The sequence below is a fragment of the Tenrec ecaudatus genome, unplaced genomic scaffold (assembly GCF_050624435.1).
Source record: "Tenrec ecaudatus isolate mTenEca1 unplaced genomic scaffold, mTenEca1.hap1 Scaffold_760, whole genome shotgun sequence".
Classification (NCBI taxonomy): domain Eukaryota; kingdom Metazoa; phylum Chordata; class Mammalia; order Afrosoricida; family Tenrecidae; genus Tenrec; species Tenrec ecaudatus.
In genome coordinates, this window is record NW_027459659.1 from 80,049 (window position 1) to 99,958 (window position 19,910).

General features: G+C 38.9%; 1 pseudogene; it reads left to right on the top strand.

Annotated features, from left to right (window-relative positions):
* The first annotated feature begins 16,459 nt into the window (after nucleotides 1–16,459).
* LOC142436888 (cytochrome c oxidase assembly protein COX11, mitochondrial-like) lies at nucleotides 16,460–17,589 on the top strand (annotated as a pseudogene).
* The last annotated feature ends 2,321 nt before the right edge of the window (nucleotides 17,590–19,910 follow it).

Below are 19,910 nucleotides of genomic sequence, written 5' to 3' on the forward strand. Positions count from 1 at the left end.
ATTAGAGACATTGAAAAGAATGCCTTTCTTATTGTTAGCTGCAATCTAGTTTTCTCCAGTTTATAAGAACATGATGTACCCATGGGGATGTAGTGGGTTATGTGTTGGATTGCTAACCACACATTCAGCAATTCAAAACCATTAACTGGTGATGTTTTCTAGTCCCTTAAAGAGTTGCCGTTTCAGAAACACACAGGGCCTTTTGTACTCTGCCCTGTAGAGACTTTATAAGTCAGAATTGACCCAATAAGAGTTCTTTTTTTTTTTAATGGACAACCAAACGAAACCATGACCTGTGACCTCTGTATTCTGAGTTTAATCTGGTCACCTTTTTTCTTGGGGATTGGAATGGTGACTTTGGGCTCTTCACATATTGGTCATAAACCTGAGAGTCCTCATTTGCATTTCTTCTAACTATTGCCTCTTTTGTTTTACTTTTTTGCTAGTGTTTCTTTATGATCCATTTATTTTGCCAGTGTGGGAATTCCCATGCATACTTATTGCTAATGAGCTTTTCATTTCATATATAGAATATTCATATAAAACATGTATAAACCACTTTATTTTGCCACCTTCCATGAATCAGATGCAAATGCCTTAAAAGTTTACTGAAAATGTGCTTGTGGTTCCTGGTTTTGCCTGTCTACCTACCTTAGTTCTGTACATTTAGGTAAAGTCTGAGAGAGCAGACAGTTCCACATACATAATTAGCAATGTGAGTTTCTTGATGGGTTAGATTTGGGTTCTGTGTAGGGTTGTAGAGTGCTAGAGTCAGAGTCTGTATTTGAGATTGGAATCTAGGCCCTGGGATTAATGCTCCCGGTTCAAGAACAAGAGTCAATGGATAGAACTAGAATTTCAGTGTCATGAGTGGAGAGTCAGATGTTGGTGGATGGATTAAAGGGCTCTATGTTTACAATGTGTCGTGCCTACCAGCTTATGCTACTTAGGGGCTTATGTGTTATGGCATAAAGATAGAGAGTTATGGTTTAAACAGTATAGTTTTGGAAGGTGGTTTCTGATATTGAGACATTGTGTCATAAAGTTAAGATTAAGGTTGGAGAATATATTCAAAGTTGTGTTCCTGACTCAAACAATTGGGATAATTGAATTAGGTTAGTTTGAGCGTGTATGGCAGGGGTCTTCAAACTTTTTATGCAGGGGGCCAGTTCACTGTCCCTCAGGCGGTTGGAGGTCCAGACTATAGTTTTTTTTAAAGAAACTATGAACAACTTTATATGCACACTGGACAGGTCTGCTGCTAAGCAGGACTGGCAGCAGCAACAAAAACTACTGGTGGGCCTGATAAATATCCTCGGCAGGCCGCATGTGGCCCACGGGCCTGGTTTGAGGATTCCTGGTGTATGGTGTTAGGATTTCTTAAGGAAATCCTATATTTTTTCCACTTAGCTGTGGCTATCAGGGAATGCTCAGGATGCTAATAGACATCGTGGATGTAAAGAGCTTTTCAGGTGGTTAGGGGTTCAATGTTTTAGGATATTATCAGTGTGCTGTAAGGATGCTCAGCGTCTTAAGGTGTAAGGGTTAATGGTTTGGGAGTTGTTGATTAACAATTAATAGTTATTGGGTTAACTTTCAAAAGTTATTTTTGCGTGTTGAAATGTAGCCTACAACGTTTATATATTTATTAGCTATTTATGGCATATTTTGCATATTTTATGGATATGAACATTAATTTATGATTAGAGGCAATTTTATTTCATTTGGGAAGCCTCTTTTCTTTTTTAAAAAAAATCATATTTTGATTGCTCTAGTTAGAACATAGTCAATTTTTAATATCAGCAGTGAAAGTGCACATTTATGTTTGTCCTTTTTCTGAGGTGGGGTGATGTTTTTCTCTTTCCTCTAAGTATGACATTTTCATTTTTTTTAAATAGGAATGTGTATTATCATATTCATATATTGAACTATATTGTTTCATGTTAGATTTTCAGAGGTGTTTTTTTTAACATGAAAAGCCTCTGACTTTGTTTAGTATGTTTCATGTGTCTATTTAGATAGTTAATCCTTTTTTGCATTAATTGCGATATTACAGAACTTATTTTCTTATGTTAAATCAACTCTGGGGGAGATTCCAATTAGTCATGGTATATAATTATTTCAGTGTGTTGTCTGACTCAGTTCCCAATATTTTCAAGCACTTTTTCATGTAGATCCATTATAAATATTGGTCTACAGTTTTCTTGAAGTATCATCATCTAACCTTGTTAACAGTTTATTACTGGTCTCATAGAAAATGCTAGTAAGTGGCAAAAAAAAGAAAAGAAGAAAAAAGAGGGCCTGATGCAGGGGGCTTGAGTGGAGAGCAAATGCTTTGAGAATGATTGGGGCAGGGAATGTATGGATGTGCTTTATACAATTGATGTATGTATATGTATGGATTGTGATAAGAGTTGTATGAGTCCCTAATAAAATGTAAAAAAAGAAAAGAGGAGAAAAAAATGATTAGGGCAAAGAATGTACAGATGTGCTTTATACAATTGATGTATGTATATGTATGAACTTATGAACTGTGATAAGAGTTGTATGAGCCCCTAATAAATTGTTAAAAAAAAGAGGAAAAAAAAAAGAGGTGAAGGAAAAAAAAAACATGGGTGGTGCTGTCAGCCATCCAAACAGATGAGTTTGAAAAATGTTTGCAAAAATGTAATCACAGGTTTGACAACTCTATTAAGTGTAATGGAGAGTACTTTGAAGGTGATAAGATTGTTTTGTAAAAAATATATATAGATTTTAAAAAAAGAAAATGTTAGTAAGTGTACTCTCACAACTATTGTTATGTTTTCACCCAATAACTTGAACTTAAGGGAAAAAGTGTTTATTCATACTGTGTGAATCCTCTGGTCTTTAATCTACTTTAGATTTAGCCTTGAAGTTTCTCATGGAATTTAATTGTGATTCAGTTGATTCTGGACCCTCTGAGCATCTTGAAACCCACTCACCTCATAGATCACTTGTTCAGGAGGGATCCTCAGTTCTTGCAACTGACCTCCCAGTGTAGAGCAGTGTTTCTCAAAATTCCTAATACTATGACACTTTAATACAGTTCCTCATGTTGTGGTGACTCCCCAACCATAAAATTATTTTTGTTGCTACTTCATAACAGTAATTTTGCTACTGTTATGAATCCTAATGTAAATATCTCATATGCAGTATATATTTCTATTGTTACAAATTGAGGATAAATAAAGCATAGTGATTAATAACAAAAACAACATATAATTATATATTGTGAAATATTTCTTTCTAATTATAAATAAATGAAAATTTGTCTTGAAGCCTGGTGTAGCATGGGTAACAGTCTTCACGTCAGGGACTCATGTGGGTGTATCTGCATGTTGGCAGACCTACCTGGAGATGGATAAGGTCTCAGTTCCTACGACCATCAAAAATATGTGTTTTCCGATGGTCTCAGGCATCCCCTGTGAAAGGGTCATTCAACCCCCAAAGGGGTTGTGACCAACAGGTTGAGAACTACTTGCATAGAGGGATAAATGATTTACAGTACCCTTGATGGACAAATAGTCACTCACACCAGAGTGACTGTGTGCTACCCTCACACTTGAGCCCAAGATGAGAAATACTCTGCCATAAGACATGCAGCGTGGATCATAGAGAATTTCCTTCAGTTCACCTCCAGGAGAATGGTGTACATCAATGAGGGACAGGAATTCCTCAGTGATTTTATCATCACCTTGTTTATTTTTTTATAGCAAAGGCAAGCCATTCTTTCTTTTTAATAAGAGAGTTTATGTTGCAGAAAACTTCACATGAAAGGTTTGGCATCTGTTATCAAGGAAATAACTTTTATAAATATAACTATCACACAAGTATTTTGCACCTCTCTTGTGTATTGATTAGTGGTTTCTGAGGTTGTCAATGTTAGGTGCCATTGAGTTGATTCCACATTGTAGGGACCCAATACACAAGAGAAACACTGCGTTCTCCTTTAACAGACTCGCAATTTAGGTTGAACCCATTACTGCCGTCACTGTCAATCCATTTTGTTGAGGGATTCCTATTTTTCACTTCCCCCCTACTTTACCGGACATATTGTCCTTCTCAAGGGACTCCTCCCTTCTGACAACATTGTCCAAAGTATGTAATATGGCCTCCCTACTCTCTCCTCTAACTAACATTCTGAGCTCATTTATTCGAAGACAGACTTATTTGTGCTTTTGGAGAACAATGTTATTTCACTATTCTTGGCCATCACTACAATTCAGTCAAATCTGTTCTTCTTCAGTCTTCCTTATTCAGTGATCAACTTCCACATATGAGGCCATTCATAATACGGTAGTTTGGGTGAGGGGAACCTACTCTTTAAAGTAAGATCCCTGCTCTTCAACAATCTAAACAGCCAAATAAGGTTTATTCATCCAATACAATGTATCTATTGATCTCTTGACTGGTGATAGAATGACTATCACCATTCTGTTGTTTTGTATTTTTTACATAGGCTAACAGTTTTCTGGAAGGAGTTAGAACTTAGTCAAGCTTAGATTAAGAATGTTGCTCACGGAGGGGTCTGGAAGGCAACTGTTCTCTGCAACCGACCAAAATAAGATCCCTGAGTTGAAACCTGTTCTTAAGACTTGGTGGTATGGTGAGCCTTATATTTAAGGTATGCTTGATGACGGGGCATTAAACAAATTGTGTTTTTCTCTAGTAGCCTGACTTGCTGATTAATTTCAGAGGAGCACTAGTCTACACCCTTTATCCTATAACTGCAACCTCACACATCCCTGCCTTCAGAGACATCCTGGGGATTGCAAAAGGGCAGTGCCAATGATGTCCAACTACCCATTCAGGCTACTGCCTCCCTATTTTATCACAGCATAGCCTCTTCCCAGCACTTTCATTTTGTTTTCTTGCCAAACTATGTTCCTGGAGGAACATGTTTTACATGATTAAGCCTAGGCACTCAGTTTTCCCCTTCTCCCTTGCAGACCAAGACTATGGATTGGCTATCCTTGAACCCAAACCAATAACCACTCTCCTACAGTTTGTGTTGTTTGCCATCTGTCAGCATTACCTAGAAAGCTTGGGGTCCAGAATCTAGGCACAAACATGTTGATAAGTCATCTCTTTCCTGGATGTGTCTTGTATTTTTAAGCTTCTGCAATCACCTTGGCCCATGGCATCACCCATCTACCTACCCATTACCATTCCTTTACTGTAGGCTGCAGTCTTTCACAAAGGCTTTAAAAATGGACAACCATAAACCCAAGAGCTTAAGAGAGGAGCAAATAAGGTTTCTCCTGGCTTGTTTTCTTGTTCAGGATATCTCTGTCTTGGCCAAGGTACATCTCAGATGTCCTATTGGTGTTCCTCTGTCTCATTGTCCACCTCTATAGCATGTTTCTGTAGTTATCACACTCTACTGTTCATAAATGGGCTACCTAACCATAGGCATTTCTTCACATACAGTAGATATTCTAAAGAATACCCAGAAGACAAGTGGATTGGAGCAGGTTAAACTTGATGAAAAGCTCAGCATCGTTGGAACTGAAGTGCAACCAGAGAATTTCTTAGAAGCAAGGATGGTGATACTTCACTTTACACACATTGGTCATGCTATGAGGAGAGAGCAGTACCTGGAAAAGACACCATGCTTAGTAAAGTTGACAGTCAGTGAAAAAGAGGAAGCTCCTCGGTGGCATGAATTGATACAACAGATGTAGCAGTGAGATCAAGCATAACCAGTGTGATGATGGCACAGCATCAGACTGTGTCCTGTTCTGTTGGACACAGGGTTGGTATAAACTGGAACACACTCAAAGATAACTAAATAAGTAAAAATATGTAGAAACATAAAACAGTACTCCTCACAGGACCTAGTAGAATAACTGTTCTGGGAGGACACGGTAGGGGCAGGCGGAGATGAATATGTAATGTCATATTGAATAAACACAGCAAGAGGAAGTGTGTCCCAAGTTACCAATCAAACTCCTGCTGAGAAACAAAGGCAGGGGGCTATATACAAATGAGATGGGGGAGCTCTACTTGGAACAAGCATGTAGTGAGCCAGAAGACTCTCCAAGGCCAGCTCCTGAAGGAAAAGCACAGTGGAGGAGGGGAGTTTAGAGTTTTAGGCACGGACACGACGAAGGAAATGTAGGCAATAACAGATATGCATCAATTTCACAGCAACAGTCCTGAGTGTGCATCAGGGTGGGGTTGTGACTTTTGACAAGAAATGAGTTTTTCATAATTCTTCCTTCTAAATGTCTTCTGGTTTGATGTGGCGATGTCTTTCTAGCACATTCTGGATCCTTGACCAAAGTCCTTCTGTTCCATGGTGACCTGAAGTTGGGAATGTCCTTTCTCTGCATGTTTGCCCAGCATATTTAGACATAACTGATAGTAGGTTGATGGAATGGTATACTTTTCTAGAAAGAAATGCATCCAAAGAGTATCAGGAAGGAAAATACAGAATAATTGTTGGCACTACATGAGGTATATGTATTTCATCATCGTGTATCAATACGTCATATCCCAGGGGAGGTTTCTTGGGTAAGTGTGAAATTTACAGTGTTACACAGGGTTAAGCTGGTTGGGCAGTGGTCTCACACAGAATGGCCAATGACTTTATTGTTCTTATTCTGAAATCTGATTCCTCTTGGCTAATTTATTGGTAGTAAATACATCCTTGTCACCAAAGATTAGCTACTAGATTAATAAAAATAAAATTTCCTTAAGATGGCAACTCTATTTCCATGTATTGTTGCTTCTATATTACTCTCTCTCCCTCCCTTCCTTCATCCTTCTCCCCTCCTCTTTCTTTCTTTCCTTCAGGATGTAGCAGCGATTGATAGACAGCCATGAGAAAAAAATGTTCATACCATTTCATCTTCCATCATTCCTGTCAAAGAGCATACTGGGGTTTCTGTTAAAAACTAAAGAGCTTATTTGAGTAACAAAACAATCCAGGGGTTGGCAGTAGTACCTCCAAGGATTCACAAAGTACTGACATGAAAATAAATTTTCAGAGAGTATAAATACAGAGGATCCAGGAACTCACAAGAACATTCTGATTGCTTAGCTATTTATAAAATTTGAGTAATTGCACAATTATATACATATAACATATAATTATATATATATGCATGTATATATATTATATATATAATGGATATCGTTCCTGGTAGTGTGTTGTGAGAGGAAAGAAATACTTTTCTTAAAGACTTCTTGAACTATGATTAGTTTCAAAGGTCTGTTAAAAAAACACACTAAATATCATCAACAACAAAAACCGAAGTCAGGTCTTTTTCTTTGGCAGAAAGCCTCTCCTTACACCGAACATGTAGTTCTTTTGAACTCCTTTACAGAATTCAAAAGAAAGCAATAATGATAGGTAGATCAATTAAACACAATCAAATGTGGGACTACAGGAGCAGGGAAAGGAAAGGGGCCTGATTGGGAGAGGCACAAGACTGTCAATTGGAAAAGCTTACAAAATTGGGTCAGAACCCTCTGATGTCCAGTACATTCTTAAATGAAAGATTGTCTCACCCTGTGTTGGCCAGGGGACTCTCAGCAACCTCGCTCCATCTGACACTCCTTACATTGCTTTACATTGCAAGTCAGAGATCAGAAATAACTCAGTAGAGGCTGAGTGTATGTGAAGATAGAATCTGAGTTTAGCTGAGTATTTATTTTAAATACTTTCATTGGGGGCTCTTACATCACTTATTACAATCCATACATTCATCCATTGTGTCAAGAACCTTTGCATATATGCTGCCATCATCATTTTCAAAGCATTGTCTTACCCCTTGAGCCCCTGATATCAGCTCCCCATTTCTTCCTCCTCCCTCCCCTGTACATCCTCCCTCACAAACCCTTGATAAATTATGGATTTTTATTTTCATATCTTACATTATCCTCCATCTCCCCTCACCCACTTTTCCATTGTTTATACTCCTCATAGAGGTTTCTAGATTGATCCTTGTGATCAATTCCCCCTTTCTCCTCCCCTAATCCTCCCAGTATCTCTAATCTCATTTTTGGCCCTGAGGGGTTTATCTATCCTGGATTCCATGTGTTTTTCCAGGCTCTTATCTGGAGCCAGGTGCATGCTCTGATCTAATCCAATTTCTAAGGTAGTACTGAGGTCATGATAGTGGGGTGAAAGAAACACCAAAGAGCTAGAGGAAAGTTGTGTGCTTCATCGGTGCTATACTGCATCCTGACTAGCTCATCTCTTCCCTGTGACCCCTATGTGAGGGGATGTCCAATTGTCTACAGATGGGCATTGGGTCTCCACTCCATGCCCCCCACCCCCATTCTCATTGGGTATAATTTTGTTCTGGGTCTTAGCTGAGTGTTAACTTCACTGAAAGCCCCATTTGAGGCTTTTTTTTCTGGCCAAGAATGTTGAAAGTATCATGAACTCGAGAGAGAGGATCTTGAAGAATCAATCTACTGTTGTTTTGGTAGAAATATAAATTAGTTAGGAAAATGTTATACTTTGTTCACCTGTAACTTAGCAAGAAATGCTCCATAACTCCAACCCCAAGTTAACCCCCTCCACCTTGTCTCACTGATTCTCCCATGACTGTGTGCAGGAGCAAGTTATCATGGGTACTAGCTAAGCCAAAGGCTTATCTCAGTGCATAAAGTTCTCTCTCTCCTTGGCATTAACTGGCGCCTATATACCCGGCCTTTCTCACTGATATTTAGGGCTTTAGAAATGGAAGCTCTGAAAAAAGAGCTTACTTAAAACAAAATTATTTTCATAGTTTGTAGCTTTCATTCCAAGATTTATGTCTGTCTTAAAAAACTGTTTCACTCAGTCTATGTGTATGTTAGGCCAGGGTGACTAGAGAAATAAACCTAGTGAACTCATATATGTTTAAGAAAGGAAGTGGTGTTAACAAACCCAGGGACAAGGGAACAACAAGGAATCCAAAATCAGTGGCAAGGAGGATTTAAGATGCTTGGTAGGGATTGATCAATGACAATGTAACTGAGAGGAATTACTAAAACCAAAATGGAGGCTGAGCATGATAGTGGGGCAAGAGGAAAGTAAAAGGAAATAGAGGACAGAGCTAGGAGGCAAAGGATAATTATAGAGATCTCAATGCAGGCATGCATATATGTATATATATATATTTATATGCGATGATGGGGAAATAAATCTATGTGCATATATTTATTAGTTTCATATTAAGGTAGCCAATTGACATTGGACCTCCACTCAAGTACTCCCTCAATGCAAGAATACTTTGTTCTATTAAACTAGCAATCCATGATGCTCACCTTCCAACACTATTACTGAAGACAAATGGGTGCTTAATTAAATGTGGTGAAGAAAGCTGATGGTGCCCAGTTATCAAAAGATATAGTGTGTGATGTCTTAAAGGCTTGAAAGTAAACAAGCAGCCATCTAGCTGAGAAGCAACAAAGCCCACATGGAAGAAGCCCACCAGACTGTGCGATCACGAGGTGTCAAAGGGATCAGGGACTAGGCATCAAAGAACAAAAATTCATATCATTGTGAATGAGGCGGAGTGCAGATTTGGGAGCCAAAGCCCATCTGTAGGCAACTGGACATCCCCCTACAGAAGGGTCTTGGGGAGGAGAAGAGTGCAGGGTGCAATGTAGCAAAGATGGAACATACAATTTTCCTCTAGTTCTTAAATGATTCCTCCCCCCACCTCTAGTTCTTAAATGCTTCCTCCCCCCATCTTATCATGATCCCAATTCTACCTTACAAATCCAGCTGTACACTGGTACAGACAGGAACTGGAAACACGTGGGATCCAGGTCAGATGATCCCTTCAGGGACAATGGGAGAGAGGGGTGATACTGGGAGTGTTGAGGGATGGTGGAAATTTAAAGGGGAACCGATTACAAGGATCTATATATAACCTCCTCCCTAGGGGATGGGCAACAGAAAAGTGGGTGAAGAGAGATGTCAGACATTGTGAGATATGACAAAATAGTAATAATTTACAAGCGTTCATGAGTGAGGCAGGAGTGGGAGGGAGGGGAAAATGAGGAGATGATGCTAAGGGCTCAAGTAGAAAGCAAATGTTTTGAGAATGATGTTGGCAACAAATGTACAAATGTGCTTGACACAATGGATGGATGGATAGATTGTGATAATGTTGTATGAGCCCCCCCCCCAAATGATTTTTAAAATAAAGATAGGTAGTGTTTTTCTAGAAATATGTCCACTTATTCTAAATTTTCAAATTCACTGTTGTGATCTTCATAGTTTTGGTTCTGTTGTGATATTGGATTTTTTATTTCTTATTCTTTATATTTGCTTTTCCTATTCCTTTTACTTTAATTAGTTTACCAGTAGTTTGTCAAATGTTGTTAATATTTTTAAAGAATTAACTTGTCTTATGGATTATTTCCCTGTTCCTTTTCATTTATTTCTGCACCATTCTTTAATATTTATTGCCTTCTTATGACTGATATTTTACATAACTCTTTTTGTTCTAATTGTTGAAGGTGTTGTGTTACCATACTGACTTTGCTCTCTTTTTTGATATCTTCATACATTGTTCACAACAAGTGTTCTTAGTACTGCTTCTGCTGTGTACCAAAGCTTGTGGTATGCTTATTTTCATTTTTGTAAGGAATTTAAAACCTTAATCCCTTAATCCTACCATTTCCAAGCAATTTAATGCACAAAATTTCTCATTTTCCATGTTAACTTTTTATTCTTTTATCTTCCTATTGTTTATATCTAATTTCATAATGTTGTGAAGTAAAAATTTTTATTTATAATATCACAAATTAAAAATTATTAAGCCTTCATTGTAGCCTAACATGTGGACTATTCTGAAGAATGGTACATATGAACATGAGAAGAAGATACATTGAGGTTTTCCCAGATAGCATGCACCCTATATGTCTAAGAGGTCAGTAATTATAGTATTTAATTCTTCTGTTACTGTATTGATTTATTATCTAGTTGATCTTTTGAGTTGTTCTGTAAAACCCAGTGAGGTGTATTTAACTCTATTCCTGTAAAATTATGTATTTCTCTCTTTAAGTCTATAAGAGTTTGATGAATATATCTTGAGGGTCTGCCATTGAATGTATATATATTCATTAATATTTTTTTCTTCTTGCTCTTTTGTTCCTTTTATCATATGATGCCCTTATTGGTCTCCCATTAAAGATTTGGTCTTGAAGTATATTTCACTATTAATTTGTATAGCCAGTAACAGATTTCAAAATTGTCATTGGTTAATATTGCTATCCTTGTTTTTTATTGCCATTTTCTTGATGTATTTTCTTCGACCTTTGATTTTTAGATTCTATTTCTCTTTATGTCTCATTTGTGTTTGTTGTAAGCATAGATTTATGGATCAAGTTTCCTTACCCATTGTGCTTCTCACTGCCTCTTGAGAGGTACATTGTATCCATTAACATTCCATTTCATTATTGATGTGTATGCATTTATTGCTGTCATTATGCATTGGGTTGTCTTTATGGTACCCCCGCCCCTTTGTGGAATTATTGTGTTTTTTCCTCAGTTTTCTTGCCCTGAGTTCATTTTCTTATCTTTTCTCTTAATTTTTGTCTTTTTTTGGTTATTATTTTGTAAGGCTTCATGCTTTGCTCTTGCTGTTTTTCTTTTGGATTAGCTTTATTTTTTCTTCTTCATTCTTTCCATTTTACTTGAGAATCTTGTTAATAATTATATGATTCCAAACAATAATATTGCATAGAAAATCTTTTCTGGATCATTCTAAGGGAAATTTTTTGAATAAATATCTATTTTTGAGTATTCATTAGGATGAAAACTTTCAAGATACATCAGAGGGTGTGAAGAAAATTTCCACTCAGCATGAGAATATTTTCTTTTTGCATTAACTTTTTCTAACTTTGACAACAAATGGCCTAGTTAGTATCCTGGAGTGAAAACAGATCTCATCAATACCTATTATTCTGAAGTCTGCCTTTGGATCAATGGTGACAGACAGACAAAGCCCATTCCAATGAAGAGAAGGCAGATTCCAATACAGGAAGTTTCCCAAGAGCCACTGTGCACGGTGTCCCTAGAGAGGTACTGACAAGTTGGGGAAACCACAGCTTCTGAGAGGAAAGCATCACTGACTACATTCCCTGGCATCTGCTGAAAACATGGCCTAAAGAACATTTTGAGAAATCAGTTTGCAATTTCCTCCTCTTGTGACACATTTACTATCCTTTGGAATCAAAGATGTCTTCCAATGAGTGCTTCCTTCGTTGTGACTCCAATGAATGATCTTTCGAATGACTCAACCCAACAGACAGGTCATTCAGTTCACCTGTTCCCAGTGGCAGGGGTCTCTCTGTGCCTGGAACCTTTGTTTCTGCATACAGGGAGACAATGGGTAGCAAGCATCACTAAGGACGTGTCAGAAATTTAGCCCCAGAAGTCACCACCATTGTTTTCTCAGACATAGAGATCATTAGTCATTCACTGCCAACAGTGCACAGAGAACAATGCAGAAGGAAATCTTCATAGACCTGACCCTGGACTGTAGGAGGTCACTGAGTTCAGTACATTTGAAATCATTCATTGCACGCATGAATATGGACATGCCTGTATTTTATTGTCAATAGGTTTTGAGTAACAGATAGGGTGAGAATTATCATGATAACCTATTTTTCAAGAAGGAAATTGGGTTCTATAGGATGAAAATGAACTCTTAGAGTCACTTTACTATTTGTATTGCACACAGAGAATGCTAATTTCTCCTTCAGGTCGGCAGTGAGGAGAAAATTTAGAGAGTAAGAAAAAGAAAAAAATGTCCGTCGACATGCTGAGAGATGAAAGACGGAAGGAACCCTGATTCCAAAAGGAAATGCTCCATCATCTATCTGTGCCTGTCTAGGGCTGGATGTGCGCGCTCAGTGAGTTCTGCGCGCCCCCTGCTGCCCAGTGTCTTCCCTGCAGGGGAGGTTTGTGTCTGGGCTCACACTGACTTCCCCTCACTGTGTTTCCCTTGCACAGTAATACATGGCCGAATCCTCAGCAGTCACGGAGCTCAGCTGCAGGGAGAACTGATTATTCGATGTGTCTCTAGTGATGGAGAGTCTGCTTTGGAATGATGGGTTATAATTTGTACCGCCACTAGAGCATATCCATGCCATCCACTGCAGCCCTTTCCCTGAGGGCTGGCGGATCCAGTGCCAGCAGTAACCACTGCTTGTGATGGAGAAACCAGAGACAGTGCAGATGAGGGACAGCTTCTGGGAGGGCTTCACCAGTCCTGGACCCGACTCCTGAAGCTGCACCTGGGACAGGACACCTGCAAACAAAAACAGATGGTCCCCATTATTCACTTGAGTTCACAACCATCCCCACAGACCCAGGTCAGATATCTGAATCTCCCACCTTGGGGAACTGTCAGGAGGCACAGGAGAACACACAGCAATAGCATCTTTAGACCACAGCTCTGCATTCCCAAGAGACCTGAAGGCCTGTCTGAAGAGAACTGATAGCTTTCCTGCCCAAGGGAAATTTATCCTAGTGCCCGAAGAATGATTTGCATGTGAGCGAGCACTGTCTTTATAAACAGAAAGTGATAGAGACCAGACAACCCTCTACCTCCTGAGCCCATGCTAGGGTAACTGTGTTTGAACTCGTATGCATGTTAGTCTATAATGAGAGAGCACTTGACCTAAGCGGTGTGTATTAAAGATAAAAGGAAAACCAAATATTTCTGAGCTCAATATTCTCTCCCTCCAGCCCCTCAAAGTCTCTGCCCTGCCTTGGGCTCCTGTATGTCCTGTGCCCCAGAGAGTGGACAGACTATCATTTGTTGAAAACATCAGGTGGACACCAGGGTATCTTCATCACCCACGCTCTCCAAACACCTTTTCTTTCCAAACTAACACTTCCTTATCAACCTCCTCAAAGTCTTCTGGGGTTTTCTTTGAGCCACTGCCATCACCAACTCCAGCACTCCTACCAACAACACGTCTCAGGTTTTGATAACTAAGGCCAATCTCAGTGTAAATAAAGAGATGCCAGTGTCATAGGGTCTCAGGGAGGAGGTTTCCAACTGGAGAATGTGGACCCCAGAAAAGAAAAGTTTCAACTCTATAACTTCTAATTGATGCAAGACTGTGAGATGTCAGTCACTTGGTTTTCCAGAGCACATCCAAAATTAGGGCAAAACCTGTCAGGAGTTCAAGTGTAAAGATACAGCAGAGAAGTGAGTGGAAATTCAAGTTATCAGGGGGGCAGAAAAAGAATAATGATATTTCAGGTTTTGAAAAAAAGACACCTGCTTGAGACTCAACAGGCACCCTGGATTAAAATAAGGTCTATTCAGGCAACTAGTCCTCAAAATTTAGGGGACAACCATACATACTGTTTTAAATGCCCCTTTCCCAGGGGATTCTGTTCTATATGAAATGTGAGCATTTCCAACCAAAATCATCCTCTTCATTTGCACGCTGGGCACAGCCCTCTGAAAACTACTCAGAGATCTAAAGCTTGTGTTTATTTCCTAGACTCAAGGAAAATTATTCACCTTAATGCCTATGGAATCTGTGGGATTGTCTCTAGACATGCAGTTTACAAAGCCATTCCCCATTCAGATTCCTTCCTCATTTCTCTCCCTCATATCATAGATTATTTCCCCCAGATTAGGGTTGGCCATATTAATTTTCTGGTCAGTTAGAATATCTTTAAATTTCTACATAAATATATATTTCAACACTGTGAAAATCTGAGCATAAGATTATGGTCACCTGAAATTCTTTGGCCCAGAATTTGCAGAGGGATATTAGCCATAAGATAATATTGCTGCACATATACTTGACAATACAAATTAAATAGGAAAACTTAAAAAGAAAAACAACCTATCACTTCCTCCCACACAAGCATCAGAAATCCCAAACTCGAACCAGACACCAAAGACTATAGCTATATTGGTGAGAATATGATGGCATGTTCAATGTCTTTGCCATTAGGGAATTGTAAAGTATAACAGTGACATACCATATTGTTTAAATGAATGAATCAAGCAAACATAAAGGGCAAACTAATGATGCCTTATGTTGTTTATTGTTTTGATAGTTGTATAAAAGACACAAAATCATAAAGTTCTCTAAAATCTGGTCAGCTGTTTTAATTTTGGTTTTGTGTTTTAATGCACTGTGGTCTTAAATAAGTGGTAAAAGAGTTTGATGATTTTCACAGTATCTGTTGAGGACTATTATAGTTAGGCTTGTGTCAACTTGGCGGGGTAGTGTGCTTAGTGGTTTGGTAGTTGGCACCTAGTAATTCCTCATCATGTGAAAGAACACAATTCAATCAATTCCATAATGGGGTCTGCTGTGCGTAGCCAAGCAGTTGTATGATTAGGGTAGAGTGTACCTCCCTTACTCAGGACACAGCTCTGAAGCAACTGGAAAACAAATATTCTGTGTGAATGTTATCTACTTCCTTTATAAACAGATTGGTAGGGAAACTTGTTCCTTTCCTTCTGGGTTTGGATCCTGCATCTGGGCTCTTCAAGCTCTAGTTTTTGAATTTGACCGAAAGCTTGAAATAACCCCCGCCAATCCTGAGAGTCCACAGTGGCCTGGTATCTGACATGTGATCTGACCTTGAAGTAATATACATCTTCAATAACAAGTATGACTTGTTTTTATTTACCTGCCTTTGAAACTATCATCAAGTTGTGCTCCAGCCTATTGTAGATTTATCAGCCCCTGAAGCTACATAAGTCAGGAGAAGCCTAACTAAGACTCGAGGACTTAGGGTCAGAATGGAGGTGCCCACTTCTACAACTGCATGAGCAGTTCTCTTTATCTCTCTATGCAGCTCTGGTTTTGTTCTTCTAGTGACCTTATCCTTACATAGATGTTGAATGTTATCACGTTGAATTTATCATTCAGTTTAGAAATGGCAAGATTTAGAGTCACTGAGTTTTACAATAAATACCGTGACATGCTCCTCCATTTATTTCTGTTATATTTCATTTACTACAATAATATTTTAAATTTTATATGGGGTTTTAAATATGTATATTGTATAATCTCTTATACCTTTCATTTTATGAAGCACATAATCTTGCTTTTTATTTTCCAAAAACCATTTTTGGGTGTGATAATGCAGATATCGTATAATTCCATAGCTCAATCACATCAAGACATATTGTACATTTGCTACCACAGTCAGTTTCAAAATATTTTCTTACTTCCTAAACTCTTTAATATCAACCCCATCTTACTCGGTCTGTCTCCCATAGCCCCACCCCACCATATCCTTCAGGAACCCTATTTTACTTGCTGTGTCTATAGGTGCATCAATCCCAGGTTTCATATTCTGAGAAAAACAGAAAAGATAATAATATAAATTCAGTAGGGTTACCACCAATGACAAAATACATCTGAGTAGAGTATACCCAATATGAAACAGAGGGAGAGAGAGAGAATGTTGAAAACCAGATCAGGTCTGGCTCATGGCATGGAGGAACTTGGAGCTGTGTGCCGGGCGCTGGGGTCACGCTGCGTTGCTGACCAGAGGCTAGAGCCCCTCCTCTGCCCATGGCGGAGTGGCACCCAAGCTCCTGACAGGGGACTGAGGCGGCTAGGGACGTCGGGGCTCCGGAGCCAGGCACTGGGCCTGCTTTTGCAGCCGCCTCAGGGGCCAAAGAGCACGAACCCGTTCATGCGCGCGCAGGAGGAGGCCTGGCGGCGCCGCAACAAGACTGTCCTCACATACGTGACCTCGGTCGCCATGGCCATGCTGGGGGCGTCCTACGCAGCGGTGCCCCTTTATCGGCTCTATTGCCAGACTACTGGACTTGGAGGGTCAGCTGTAGCTGGTCATGGATCTAACCAGATTGAAAACATGGTGCCTGTTAAGGATCGCATTATTAAAGTCACCTTTTTTTTCTTTTTTAAATATTTTATTAGGGGCTCATACAACTCTTATCACAATCCATACATATACATACATCAGTTGTATAAAGCACATCTGTACATTCTTTTCCCTAATCATTTTCTTTTTTTTCTCCTCTTTTCTTTTTTTACATTTTATTAGGGGCTCATACAACTTTGTCACAATCCATACATATACATACATCAATTGTATAAAGCACATCTGCACATTCCCTGCCCCAATCATTCTCAAAGCATTTGCTCTCCACTTAAGCCCTTTGCATCAGGTCCTCTTTTTTTCCCCCGCTCCCTCCCTGTTCCCCCCTCCCTCTAAAGTAACCTTTAATGCGGATGTGCATGCAAGTCTCCAGTGGAACTTTAGACCTCAGCAAACGGAAATATATGTAATGCCAGGAGAGACGGCACTGGCATTTTACAAAGCTAAGAACCCGACTGACAAGCCAGTCATCGGGATTTCTACATACAATCTTGTACCATTTGAAGCTGGACAGTATTTCAATAGAATACAGTGCTTCTGTTTTGAAGAACAAAGGCTTAATCCACAAGAGGAAGTAGACATGCCAGGGTTTTTCTACATTGATCCTGAATGTGCTGAAGATCCAAGAATGGTGAATATTGATCTCATCACTCTTTCTTATACTTTTTGTTGGAGCTAAAGATGGCCATAAATTGCCAGTTCCAGGCTATCATTGAAGTCAGCAACTAAATCTGCGTCCCATTTGTGATTTTTGAGAAATCATGTGTCTGACTTCTCAGAGATGAAATATTTCTACTATGTTGTATTTAATTATTGTGTACTGGTGATGGTTCAGCTTGCTTCCTTCCATGCCTGGACATCTTAACCACATTTAAAATCGAGAAAACAGGTTTAGCTTTTACCATAAGGAATCCACTTAAAGAGTGCCTACTTAAGAGTGACTGCCACCAAACTCTTAAGAGCTTGATAGTAGTAAGTAACTGTTTAGCTTTAAATATAAATATAAATATATATAAAGAGAGAGAGAGACTTAATGGTACGGCTTAATTCATTAGATTGCTTCCAAATTTTGGCCCTTCATACTTGTATCATTTGAACACTTGATGTTTATTTTTGGCTGTGCACCAGACTCTGAACAGGTTGATTATTAAATCTCTCAAACCAGTGGTGTTACCTGCCTTCAGTGTGAATAGTCATTATTGTTAGTCCTTAACATGAAAGAGGTGTGTTACTTGCTCAAAGATTGCATGTTTTCTTCAAATTCTTATTTGTTTTACTTTTAAGATCTAGGACTGCTTTATATTGATTGTACCATGTAAATAATTAGGTTGCAATTGTGGTACCATGAAATCTCTCTATATATATGATTAACTATGATAGTTACAAGTCCTTCAATGTTAAAATATGTGTGGGGTTGTATACATATACTGATATCGAAAGTCTACCTGTAAACAAACTCTAAAGACACATTAAATTATTTTAATAGTTAAGAAAAAAAACCAGATCAGACCCAACATGTATCAGTAGGGGGGTTAACTGAAAAAGTTTTAACCATTCAAGCCAGGTTTATCATTTTGTTCTACTATAATCATCTCTCCAATGCAATCTGATTAGTAACCAGGTGATTCCCATCCCTCTATTATGGACAGAGGGTAATCACCTGAGGTTTATTGCCTCGGTAGATCTCATAAATGTATCTTGCCTTTAAACATGTATCTTCCATTCTTTCTAAAGTTTAGAATAGTGTTATCATCTATTTCCTTTGAATCTGGTGACCCTAGAAAGGGACAATGCTATTTCTACTTTATCCTTTCTTTATTCTGTGAACACAATGATATCCCATCAAGATAATGAGGGGTTTATTGCTCATTCCTCAGATATATTAATGTATTTCCTTAACACTTGGAAACTTGACTTGTATTCACGCTAAAAGCTGCTCAGGTCTCATTCAAAATCACTAAATTTTAATGATATACCATGAAGTGTGACAATTTTATTTTACCTCACTTTCCCTAGATATATTATCATTTATTTTCTTAATATATTGAAAGCTGGTGTGTATTATTGTTAAAAGCTGTTCTCATCTCATTTAAAATCACTAAAGTAAGCTTTAATTGTATCAGATGAATTGTGATGATTTTATTTGTATAAAGCCTTTATTATTTATTGGTTCCACATTTTTCTGCTTACTGATAACTATTTAGCTTTTCTTTTATAATTGTGATTTGTGTTTATTGAATTTCTGGGGTCAGGCATGGATAAAAATCCAACTGCACTCTCCAAAACGCTCTGTGCCATCAGACACACACTGGGAAGTGGCCCACTGAAAGGGTAGTGGCAGCTCCCAGACTTCTGTGAAGCAGCAGGGGCCCAGAAATGCCAAACCCCACTGTCCTGCTGGGCAGAGTCCTGGGTGTGGTGTCTGAGAGGAGTGCTTGGGGGCTGTCTGCTCAGGAATGATGTCTCTGTCCACTTCCATAGGTGAATCCTCATTGATGCTGAGAGACAGCGGCATGGAGTCTGAACCCTGCCATTCCCGGCTTTTGCTCAAGGATCCTCCAGATGCCCACCCCAGTAAATCCCCTAGTTATACTGCCAATCTCTTACTGAATCTGTTCTAGACCACGTGGTACACAGGGTGGAAGCTCTTGTCAGTTTTTCCCTGTGATCTGTTATCTCAGGCACAGAGAGAAGAATCAACTCTGAAGGTGCTGACCTAAACTGGGAACAAGAAGAGAATGTATAATTAGGAAAATATAAAATATTGGAAATAGGACTTCATTTTTAAGCCTCATCCTGGAAAGAATACAAAAACACATATAATCAGATTTTCAGTGGTTTATTTTTGTTGTTTTGTTGTCTGGTTGCATACTGTTGCTTTGTTTTCCTCTGTCTTGTTTTCGTGCATGTTAGTGTCTCCACAGGTCTGTCTGAATAGGACAGGCTGGATGAACTATCTGTAGGGAAAAAAACTGGACCGACAGTTCTGGGGGGACTTTGGGTGGGGGGATAGGGGGGTAAGGAAGTAGTGTTAACA